Source organism: Miscanthus floridulus, chromosome 15 (genome assembly GCF_019320115.1).
Source record: "Miscanthus floridulus cultivar M001 chromosome 15, ASM1932011v1, whole genome shotgun sequence".
NCBI classification, from domain to species: Eukaryota; Viridiplantae; Streptophyta; class Magnoliopsida; order Poales; family Poaceae; genus Miscanthus; species Miscanthus floridulus.
In genome coordinates this window covers 69,099,005-69,111,089 of record NC_089594.1, presented here as the reverse complement: position 1 = coordinate 69,111,089, position 12,085 = coordinate 69,099,005, and positions in this window count along the sequence as shown.

Below are 12,085 nucleotides of genomic sequence, written 5' to 3'. Positions count from 1 at the left end.
GCTAACCTATTCTATCAAGTGATCATGAGATAGGTAGCACACTTCAAGTGGAGAAGCCAATGAAGATCATAACATGACAATGGTGATGACATGGCGATGATCAAGGGCTTAAACTTAAAAAGAAGAAAGAGAAAAACAAAATGCTCAAGGCAAAGGTATAATCCATAGGAGCTATTTTGTTTTGGTGATCAAGACACTTAGAGAGTGTGATCACATTTAGGTTTGATAGCCGTACTATTAAGAGGGGTGAAACTCGTATCGGAATGCGGTTATCAAAGTGCCACTAGATGCTCTAACACATTGCATATGCATTTAGGATCTAGTGGAGTGCTAACACCCTTAAAAATGTTTGTGAAAATATGCTAACACATGTGCATAAGGTGATACACTTGGTGGTTAGCACACTTGAGCAAGGGTGAAGAAAACGGAGGTAATGCCAGCGTCGGTCAAGTGACCGAACGCTGGATCCAAATGCACCGGACGCTGCCTACCTGCGTCCGGTCACGCTGACTTGGCGATACAGTGGCTAGGGTTTACCACCGGACGCTGGGCTATGTCTGGTCGAGGAAAACCAGTTTTAGACCCTTACTGTACTTGACCGAACGCTGAGGCTCCAGCGTCCGGTCAGTTTTGCCAGAGCGTCCGGTCAGCTTCGTAGCTGTTGAAATCTGACGAACAGTGTTTGAAGCCAGTGACACGTGGCATCCATCAGTGGATCGGACACTGAGTCCAGGGTCCAGTTAGTTGGACCAGTGCATCCGATCAGAGCACAGTGTGCCCAGTGAAGGGGTATAACGGCTCTATTTCATGGGGGCTTCTATTTAAGCCCCATGGCCGGCTATGGCTCATATCTTTGGCCATTTTCATTGACATAGCAACCTTGTGAGCCTAGCCAAAGTCCTCCCACTCATCTTCATCATTGATTCATCATCATAGTGAGATTGGGAGTGATCCAAGTGCATTGCTTGAGTGATTGCATCTAGAGGCACTTGGTGTTCGTGTTTCGCTGTGGATTTCGCTTGTTACTCTTGGTGGTTGCCACCACCTAGACAGCTTGGAGCAGCGAGGATTGTTGAGCGGAGGTGGTGATTGTCTCCGGCTCTGATCGTGGTGACTGTGAGGGGTTCTTGACCTTTCCTCGGTGGAGCGCCAAAAGGTACTCTAGTGGATTGCTCATGGCTTGTGTGATCCTCATCTTATGTTGGTTGTGCGACACCCTATTAAGGGTTTGGCGTGTGAAGCCAATTAGCGTGTGAACCTCCAAGTGAGTGAATCGCCACAATGAGGAGTAGCTTGCCGGCAAGCAAGTGAACCTCGGTAAAAAATCATTGTGTTCATCATTGATTTCGAGGTGATTGGTCTTCATTGTTATTCATCCTTGTGATTGATTGGTTTCTTCATCAACACGGCGGTATAACCTTCTTGATCACTCTCTTTACTTTACCGCAAACTAGTTGACAAACTTTTTGGTGTAGCTAGTTGTGAGAGCTTGCATGCTTGGTTGGTGTGGCTCTTTAGTTAGCCTTTGAGAGCACACTAACATAGGGTAGTGTCATTGCTCTTGTGTGAATTGACACTATCTAAACTAGAATTGTGGTAGGTGGCTTGCATTTTGAGTAGGCTAGCGCAACACTTGCTTCGCCTCATAATTGTCTAACCATTTGGTTAAGTGTTGTTGTAGAAATTTTTATTAGGCTATTCACCCCCCCTCTAGCCATTAGGACCTTTCAGCCAGAGACAGGGCCGTCTCTAGAGGCATCGAGCGTCAACATGACTGGTCGAGGATTTGCATTAAGTATAGCTGTATGTTATATTTAAGATGGTATACATGGACAAATGCTATTTGAAGAATAATCATGACCAGGACATTGTGGAGAAACGTCGTAATGAAAATTATATTATAAATATTAGAAGTGTACTTATCTTTGATAGAAATCTGATCGGTGGCGATGAAGTTGTCCGGTCCTCGAGCTTTTTGACCTGCCATCATGACTGTGGTCGCGATTGTTGTAGCACCATTCTTCGCGGTGATCATCATTGCGACGTGGTCTGGTGGTCAATGTGGTCAGAGCTTGGTGGAGCCGCTCGGGACGTGGTCTAGTGGTCTGGTGGTTGGAGCTCGGTGGAGCCGCTCAGGACATGTTCGACATGGTCTGGTGGTCAGAGCTCGGCGGAGCCGCTCGGGACGTGGTCGACGTGGTCTGGTCAATGTGGTGGGTGCGCAGCGTCACCGTAGTCAAGCGGGTGTAGTCAGAGCTGGTCAGAGTCGGTCCCTGTGTAGTCACCCGAGCACAAAGAGTCATGCACAGAGACGTGACATGTCACAGCTTGCTTTGCACGACCTCCTTGTTGGCTTGCCGTTGTTCGGTTGCTTGTTGCTAGATACACCTAGTCGGAGTTCTAGCTCCTGCCAAAAATAGTCATGTAGATGTAGACACATCCAATATATTTCATAGAATAGTTAATTGAAATAGGAAACATGACTTAGCTTGTTCCATATTGATATACGTGACCCGCGCATGTGCATACTTGTATGCAAGCCGAAGGATCATTACCGTCCTTAGCGAACTTGTGTGGTCTTGTAGATTGGACGTGGCCTAGTATTGGATGCCTTGTTATCGTCTCCATGGGAGATAGGTACGATCGTCTTGGCTTTGCTGGTCTAAGTCAGAGTAGGATCCAGTGGGCCGGAGATCGGTTGGAGCAGATCATGCCACGTAGGCCAGTGTGATCGGCTTCGTAGCAGATGAGGCAGCAACTGGGAATCGACGCCCTGCCTGCACCCGATGTCACGTTGGGGCATGACACCGTGGATGATATTGATGGTCGATGATGAGGGCCGGCATGAGCATCGATGTCATCAGAAGCCAGGTTCCATGGATGATGTTGATGAAGAAAATCGCCATCCTATTCGTTGGAAGATCAGCACACACAACCCTAAAAGGGGACCCCTACCTGGCGCACCACTATTGACGAAATATGGTCGGCAGTCCACCGAGGGGGGTGCCCATGGTGGTAGATTGTCGGTAGATGGTGCGTGTAATCAGGAACCAGATGGTGACACAAGGCGCAGAGACAGCGATTTAGACAGGTTCGGGCCGTCTGGTCGACGTAATACCCTACGTCCTGTGTCTTTGGTGTATTGTATTGAGATGTATACAGATTAACCTGTCCTCTAGGGGACCCTTGTCTCTCCTTATATACTCTAAAGAGACAAGGTTACAAGTAAAGTATCCAATTTGGTACTATTACAATATCTAGTACAACTTGTAATCTTGATGTGCACGCCTTGATCTTACAGGTCAGGCCACCTCGGATGGTGTGGCCCATGTACCATCTTGTGGTACCCGAGGGTATATCCCCCATAGTAGCCCCCGAGCCAGTGGAGGAGTAGGATACTCCTTTGGAGGCTTTTCCATACGGGAGGACTCTAAGAGCTTTGGCCTTCTTTCTGTAGCCCACGGTGTGTCCTGTTAGGATCGCGATTCCCTTTTGTTGCGATCGGTCTTCTTAGGGGCATGTAACTATAGGATTCCGGAGGTCGGAAAGATTGTTCTTGATTCCAGTCCCCTAGGATCCGATTGGTCTGCCATCGTATTGCGACCGCACGTTTGGTCTCCTTGCAAGTCCAACTTCCCTCGAGCCTCACGCGTAGTAGGGGTCCAATCGAGGGTCAGCTCATCTTTGTGATCACCATCCCTCAAGCATTTTTTCAATAAAACGAAGGGGCTAGGCCGTGCCATGTTTTTCCTCGATGGATGAAACATGGTGCTTGATGAGCTATTAATGGGCTAGTCCAAGTGGGGCCCCAGCTTCCCGTTCGTGAGGGTCCAGCATGGGTCAGCTGGTGACCGACTCTAGACTCTTGGCGGCCAAAACATATAGTTCTTGGTTTTGTAAGGCCAGTCCCAAGGGCTCATCGGTGCTCATGTGCCTAGGCATTGGCCTCTAGTGGGCCCATCCCTTTCCACCCCTAACTCTAAGGGTGCCCCAGAGTGGCTGCGAACCCATCGAAGGGCCAACCTTCGAACTCCTAGGCCTGAATGGGCTGTAGGAGTGTTTTTAGCTCCATATCCCAGCTTACCTACAATGGTTCTTGGCCCATCGACTAGGCAAACCATCATCCGGTGTGTCCTTTGAGGGCGCGGCTAGAGATAGCGTGCGCACGATCTTCGGAGGGAGGTGATGTGAGACGGTGCAGCAGGCATGTGAATCTAGGTAGATGGTTCGCCTTCTCGCCCCACTCCATCCTACAAATAGCGGCCTCCCCCTTCATGTTTTTGCACACCAAAACCATAGCCTTACCTTCTCCATTTCTCTACCACCGCTGTTTGGATCTACCGTGCTTGCTAATCTGCCATCGGAGCCCTAGATCTATAGCTTCCACTTCTCCATCACCGCCTTTGCTTCTCCATAGCTGCCTCCATCCTCCATGGATGCGTGGTACTGCTCCGATGTTACCCATGCATGGATGGAGGGCCTTGTCAAGTGTGGTCTTCTCCGTGGGAGGAGCGATGCGATAGAGTAGCTTGTGCCCGGCCATGAGGATGCGCCGGCGCCGCTCGACAGCTACGTCGTCTCCTTTGCGCCCTTCCATGAGCGCAGACTCATGGTTCCTCCCACCCGTTCTTCCAAAGTCTGTTGCACCACGATTAGATCGAGCTGTAGCACTTGAACCCCAATGGGATCCAGCACATTGCGCCCTTCATCGCAATGTGTGAGGGGCACCTGGGGATCGAACCCCACTTCAAGCTGTGGAGATATTTCTTCTCTATCTCCTTGATCAAGAAGAAGGAGAGAGGCCGAGAGACCCCGGTACCGATGGGATGCACATGCATCCACCTCTGGGGGCAGCGGGTGGCCGAGTACATGCCCTGCCAACTCTCTAGATCTAACAAGGGGTGGCACTCGCATTGGTTCTACCTAAAGAATGACCCTACCGCTCCCTTACCAATCTTCTCCAGGCGCCTAGTCAAAGAGGTACCGCTGTCAGGGCTGTGGGGGCCACCCATCAAAGGAGAAGAAGAGTATGCATGACCTCCTTGAGGCCATCGCATTCCTAAAGACCCACGACCTCCGTAGGGCTAGCATCATCAGGGGGTATCACACGAGGAGGGTGGCACCCCTGATGGCGTGCGTCCTCCGCTGTATGGGATGATGTCCGATGCATAGCTCATTGGGACAACACTCACCTAGGGGCTGCTACATGATAGCAAGGTTGCACAACACATCAAGGAGGCCATGGGGGAGGCTGATGCCATGTTCCTGATCCTGGGGCATCCAGTGATGTGGCCGGATGCGGGTTTCATTGAGTTGCCGGTGGGGTTAGTCTTCTGTGACTCTATCGTGCTGCTGACAGAGCACACAACCATGAGGGCGGTGAACTGTGCCACGAATGAACAAAGGAAGAAGAAGAAGAAGGATGACGAGGAGAGGAAATGGTGGTCGAAGCAGCGGACAAAGCTACAGTGAGGAAAGCAGCGTCAAGGTTCGTCAGAAGAAGAGGAGTAAGAAGAAGAGGAGGAGGAGGAGGAGGAGGATGGCTCCATGTCGCCCATCCCATGGGATGATCTAGCCACCGGGGATGAGGACCCACCTTTATCATAGGTGGGACCCTTCCTATGGCATGCCACTAGGCAAGAGGGGGAGGACGCGCCACCGGAGGAATCAAAACTCCCCGCCCCATCTGGACCTTCGACGGCGGCATCGGAACTGGTGGAATCAGGCCACCTTGCCTCATCTAGGCCTTCGATGGTGGCCCCAGAGCTAGTGGAAATAGGTCACCCCGCTCCATTCGAGCCCTCGAGGGTGCCTCCAGAGTCGGCGGGAGGCGGCCATTCTGATTCGTCTGAGCCCTACGAGCCGATGGAGGGCCTAAAGCGGCAACATGCTGACGAGGAGCAGCCGGGGTCGAGCAAGCCGGCCCCAAAACATCCTCGCATAATGGCATTAGGGTGAGTCAAGAGTTTTTTTGTCCTTTTGTCTTAACAAATTTTTGCCATGAACTGACCACCATGTCCCTTGCAGCATCGGAGGACGTGGGACTCTCCTGCGGCTTGCTCCAAAAATGATCCTCCTTCGGCAAATGCGCCAGGAGCCGGCTAGCGCTGCGACGGTGGTGAGCATGAGTGGCGTCGGGGCGGCCATGACATTGATTGGGGAGGCGCAGTTGGTGGCTGTGTCCATGAGAGAGCAGGTGAAGGAGGGTGCATTTAGGGCGCCCGTGGTGGGTACGGCGCGTCCGGTCGTGTCCTCGATGTCGAAGACAGAGGCAGCACTGCCGGAGCCATCATCCATGCAGGTGGTTGTGTCCGTGGTGGGGCGGACGGAAGGGGTGCACCTGAGGCATCCTTCATGGATGTGGCGATAGGGCAGGCCTCCGTGTCCATGTCACCCACCCCCTCTATCGCTTGAGGAGCCACTATGGAGGAGTTGCCGCCGCAAGAGATGTCAGTGCTGCTTGAGGTCAGCGCGGGGATGTCCTGGTCTCTGGTCTAGGTGGCTGCCCTTGATGACGCAGTAGAGGAGAGGGAATGGGGGAGCGTCCACACAGAGGTTGGGGACATGGTTCGTGCCCTGACCACCATGCTGAGCTCGATGCGCAACATTGTAGCCCCGGTTGGCCAGGTATGACATGACCATGCTTCTGACCCTCATGTTCTCTTTCCACGCCTCTAAGTCTTGTCTTCTTCGCAGATCCTTATGGCCCACAGCTGAGAGAAGTCCTAGTTCCTTGCTGAGGAGACGCGGTGGAGTGAGGGGCTGGCCGCATAGCTCGCTGTCGCCCGTTAGGAGGTGGCTGAGCTTGCCCCTACCACCCAGGAGGTGGCTGACCTCCGAGTTAGGGAGAAGGACACTCGTGACGATGCCCACGAGGCCAAGGAGAAGCTCATGGCCCTTTTCGAGAGGGTGTGCATGGACACCATGGAGGCTGAGCGGCTACAGAAGGAGCGAGATGATTTGCTTTGGGCCGTAGAGGAGCTCGGCAGCGGATCAGCCACCTCGAGAATGAGCTTCAGGGGGAGAGGGACCTAAAGGTTGCAGCTGAGGGCGTGTCCGCCAGGCTCATCATGGAGGTCGGTTAGTGCCAAGAAGAGGTCTAGCGCTTGGAGGCTGAGGTAACCCGGCAGCGCGATGAGGTGCACTAGCTTTGGGCGGATGTGAACGGTAAGTCTCTGGTTTCCCTTGTTATCTTTCTCCATGGAATCCATGGTAAGCCTTTTGACATGGTTAGTATGTGACTTGGTCAGCTCTCGATGACAAGCTTAGGTGAAGGTGGTGAAGAGCCGTGGCCTAGAGAAGGAGCTCAGCGAGGTGAAGGACACCCTCCAGAAGGTGAGCGACGAACACGGCAACCTGCGTATCGCCATCCAGCTGGTCTGTGATGAGCTTGAGCTAGCCCCAGAGTAGGAGACAAGCTCGCTCGTGGTTCATGCCACCCAGATCATGGACTAGGCACATGATATGGCAAGGGGCGCGCTTCGCTTTAGCATTCACTGATCGTTCACGATCGCCCGTTCTCATTACGAGAACATCGATCTAGCGATGATGAGCCAAGGCTTCGCGCCCATCTATACCGATGCCAAGCTAGACAACATCGAGAAGGAGGTAGCCCCCTTGGTGCATGACCTTTCTGCCAGAGGGGTTAGTTTAGTCAGATAGGTCAGGCGGCACATTTGTAATAAGCGGACAAGTTCCAACCCTTTTTGTTTCGTTTAAACAAGCTTGTTCTTTCATTTCGGTTGAACAAATTTGTTCCTTCTCCAATTTTATGTGTAAAAAGGGTTAAAGCATTCTGACCCTTCCTGTTGTTAAGGTAGTAGAGCTCAAGATGTGGATGAAAAACTCTGATCACGCTAGTAAGCAAGAGTGTCGTAGCCGCTGGGGTGTAGGTTTCTTGTAGTCCGACCAGTTTTACTCAGCGTTTGTTTCCGCAAATCTTGCCTCTAGGTTTTTAATGTGAGAAAGGGTCAGGCACAGTGAATATTTCTAAAAGGATATATATACCTTTATCAACCCCCCGAGTGAGGCCCGACCCCTTGCCATTGCCGGGGTCAGGTTTCACTAAAGATCGGGGAGACGTACTCCTCCCTAGGATCTGAGCCATTGTCCTACGACCGCCCATTAGGTCTCCTTGCGGGTCCAACTTCCCTCGAGCCCCCGCATGTTGTGGGGGTTTGGTTGAGGGGTCAGCTCGCCTTTGTGATCGAAATCCCTCAAGCATTTTTTATAAAACAGACGGGCTGAGCTGTGCCACATTTTTCCTCGATGGACAAAACATGGTGCTCGGTGAGCTATTAACAGGCTAGTCTGAGTGGGGCCTGACTTCCCATTTGCGGGGGTCCAGCATGGGTCAGCTAGTGATCGACTCTAGATTCTTAGTGGCCAATCCATATAGTTCTTGGGTCCGTTCGATCGGTCCCAAGGGCTCATTGCCTTTCTTTGAGGAAAAACTATGAACTGGGAACCAACCAAGACTCGAACGTGGGCCGAGATGTCCACGGCGCTCGTGTGCCTAGGCATTGGTCGCTAGTGGGCCCATCCCTTCCACCCCAAACTCTAAGGGCACCCTAGAGCAGTTGTGAGCCCATCGGAGGGCCAGCCTTCAAACTCCTAGGCCTAAATGGGCCTTAGGGGTGTTTTTAGCTCCGTATCCCACCTTACCTGTGATGGTTCGCGCGCCTGTCTACACCGATGCCGAGCCGGACGACATCGAGAAGGAGATGGCCCCTTTGGCATAGGACTTACCTACCGAGATAGAGGATGAGATCACCCCCAAGAAATTAGTTAGGTAGATAAGCTATGCAGCGAACTTGTAATAAGTGGACAAGCTCTTAAATTTTGTTATGGGCAAACAAATTTTTAGCTCTTCTCCCCTTTTTGTATAAAAAGGTTATTGCGTTTCGACCGTTTCTGTCATTAAGGCTATAAAGCTTGGGGTGTGGGTAAAAAAACTCTAATCATGCTGGTGAGCAAAAATGCCATAGCCGTTGGGGCGTAGGTTTCTTGTAGTCCGACCAGTTTTACTCAGCGTTCGTTTCCGCACCTCTTGCTTCTAGATCTTAACGTGAGAAAGGGTCGGGCACCACGAATGTTCATCGAGTAGATATACTCTTTAATGCGTTCTAACTCTTTTCGTAGTTAAGGCTAAAAAGCTCGGGGTGCGGGCAAAAAACTCTGATCATGCTGGTGAGCAAAAATGCCATAGCCGCTGGGGCGTAGGTTTCTTGAGGTCCGACCAGTTTTACTCAGTGTTTGTTTCCGTAACCCTTGCTTCTAGGTCTTAATGTGAGAAAGGGTCGGGCATAGAGAATGTCTACTAAATAGATATGCTCTTATCAACTCCCGAGTGAGGCCCGACCCCTTGCCGTTGTTGGGGTCTGGTGTCACTAAACATCGAGGAGTCGATAGCGAAACCAATAAGAGAAAGCATGTATAAATTAAGGGTAAAAAGTGACGTAGATGTTCGATGTTCTAGGCATTGACGAAGACTTCACCGTCGATGGTCCTGAGTCTCTTGCCATTGCTAGGGTTGGGTGTCACTAAAGATCAAGGAGTCAATAGCGAAACCGATAAGAGAAAGCATGCGTAGATTTTAAGGGTAAAAGCGACATAGCTGTTCGATGTTCCATGCGTTGATGAAGACTTCACCATCGATGGTCCTAAGCCTATAGGTGTCTGGTCAGAGCACCTCCACGATGACGTATAGTCCCTCCCATGGCTAAGAGAGCTTATGGTGGTTCTTGTTGCTCTAGACAAGGCGGAGCACCAGGTCCCCGACGTTGAAGGCCTAACCCCGCACTCAATGGCTGTGGTACGGGCGCAATGCTTGTTGGTACTTGGCCAAGCGGAGGAGGGCAACATCACATGCTTCATCTAGCTAGTCCATGGCATCCTCGAGGGATGCCACAGTGCCCTATTCGTCATATGCCCTAACCCTCGGCGCTCCATAATTGAGGTCGGTCGGGAGGATAGCCTCAGAACCGTAGACCATGAAGAATGGCATGTAGCCGGTGGCCTGGCTAGGGGTCGTGCTCAGGCTCTAGAGCACCACAGGAAGCTCCACGACCCATCATCTACCAAATTTGTTAAACTAGTTGAAGATCCTAGTCTTGAGGCCTTGTAGGACCATGCCGTTCGCGCGCTCGACCTACCCGTTCATGCGGGGGTGTGCCACGGTGGCCCAATCGACGCGGATGTGGTATTCATCATAGAATCAGAGGAACTTTTTCCTGGTGAACTACATGCTATTGTCCATGATAATGGAGTTTGGGACTGCAAAGCAATGGACGATGTCAAGGGAGAACAGCACGGCTTGCTCGGATTTGATTGTCGAGATCGGTCGAGCCTTTATCCACTTTGTAAACTTGTCTACGGCGACAAGTAAGTCTGTATAGCCCCCTAGCGCCCTCTTGAGAGGTCCGACCAGATCAAGCCCCCAGACCATGGATGGCCATGTGATGGGGATCATTTGGAGTGCTTGGGCCAGTAGGTGGGTCTACCAAGCATAGTATTGACACCCTTCATAGGTGCGCACAATCTGTTCAGCGTTGGCTATTGTGGTTGGCCAGTAGAAGCCTTGTCAGAACACATTTTTGACCAGGGACCTAGGCGTGACAAGGTGCCCATAGACCCCACCGTAGCTATCACTCAGCAACTACTTCCCTTGCTCGATGGGGATGCAGCATTGTAGGATCCCAGTGTTGCTTTGCCTATAGACCTCGCCCTCAATAACGACAAAGGACTTGGCGCAACACATGAGCCACCGAGCCTCCATTTTGTTCGTCGGTAGCGCCTCACGGAGGAGGTAGTCGAGGTAAGGCATCTTCTAGTCGGCCAGAGTGTCAGGCTCTATCGTTGGATTGTCATCAAGCTCCATGACTTCAGGGTTGGATGGAGCCGCCGGCTAGTTAGCCCCTGAGCCTAGGGCAGGCGGCCTGTCACCGGTCTATTTTGGCTCCTCGTAGTGGACCGAGTGCTTGTACTAATCACTGGCAAAGACACCCGTCGACACCAGCTCTTGGCTGGACATCGTTTTCACCACCATGTCGGCCACCTCATTGAGACGCCTCAAGATGTGATTAAGGTCAAGACCGTTGAACTTGTCCTCCAGCTGGTGGACTTCTCAGCAATACGTAGCCATCTTGGCATTGTGGTAGCTTGATTCCTTCATGACTTGGTCGATGACCAGCTAGGAGTCACCCCGGACATCCAGCCATCGGATACCCAACTTGATGGCGATGCATAGGCCATTGATGAGTGCCTCATACTCGACCACATTGTTGGAGGAGGGGAAATGGATGCGAACCATGTACCTCATGCATACCCCGAGGGGCGAAACATCGACCAGCCTTGTGTCGACGCCTTTCTTCATCAGCGATCCATCGAAGTATATCGTCCAGTACTCTTGGTCGATGACTACTAGTGGCATTTGGATCTCAGTCCACTCTGCAATGAAATCAGATAGCGCTTGGGACTTGATGGCCATCCGAGGGGCATATGAAATGCCTTGACCCATCAACTCGAGTGCCCACTTTGCGATTCTTCCTATGGCATCCCGGTTTTGGACGATCTCACTGAGATGGAAGGACATCATGACCATCACCAGATGCGACTCAAAGTAGTGACACAACTTCCTCTTGGCAACAAGGATAGCATACAGGAGTTTCTGGATTTGGGGGTAGCGAGTCTTGGAATAGTACAAGACCTCGCTAATGAAGTACACATGATGCTACACTTTGAGGGCGTGTCCCTCTTCTTCTCGCTCTACCACCAGGGCAGCGCTGACCACTTGCGTGGTGGCCGCAATGTAAAGTAGAAGTAGTCTAGGGTACCCTCAGTGGGCTTCTGCCCCCCTTGCAGTCGGGGGTGGCCACGAGCGAGCCCCATGCCGCTGCTTGTTCTTCTTGTTGGGGCGGTTGGAGGCACCTTCGCCGACATCCTCGTCCCGCTTTGCCTTGCCCTTAGGGCGGTCATAAATCACCCCGACCGCCTCCTCGCTCGAGGCATGGCTGGTGGCGATGTTGAGGAGCTCCTTGATGGTTTGTGGGCCCTTACGTCCTAGCTTGTGAACTATGGACTGGTA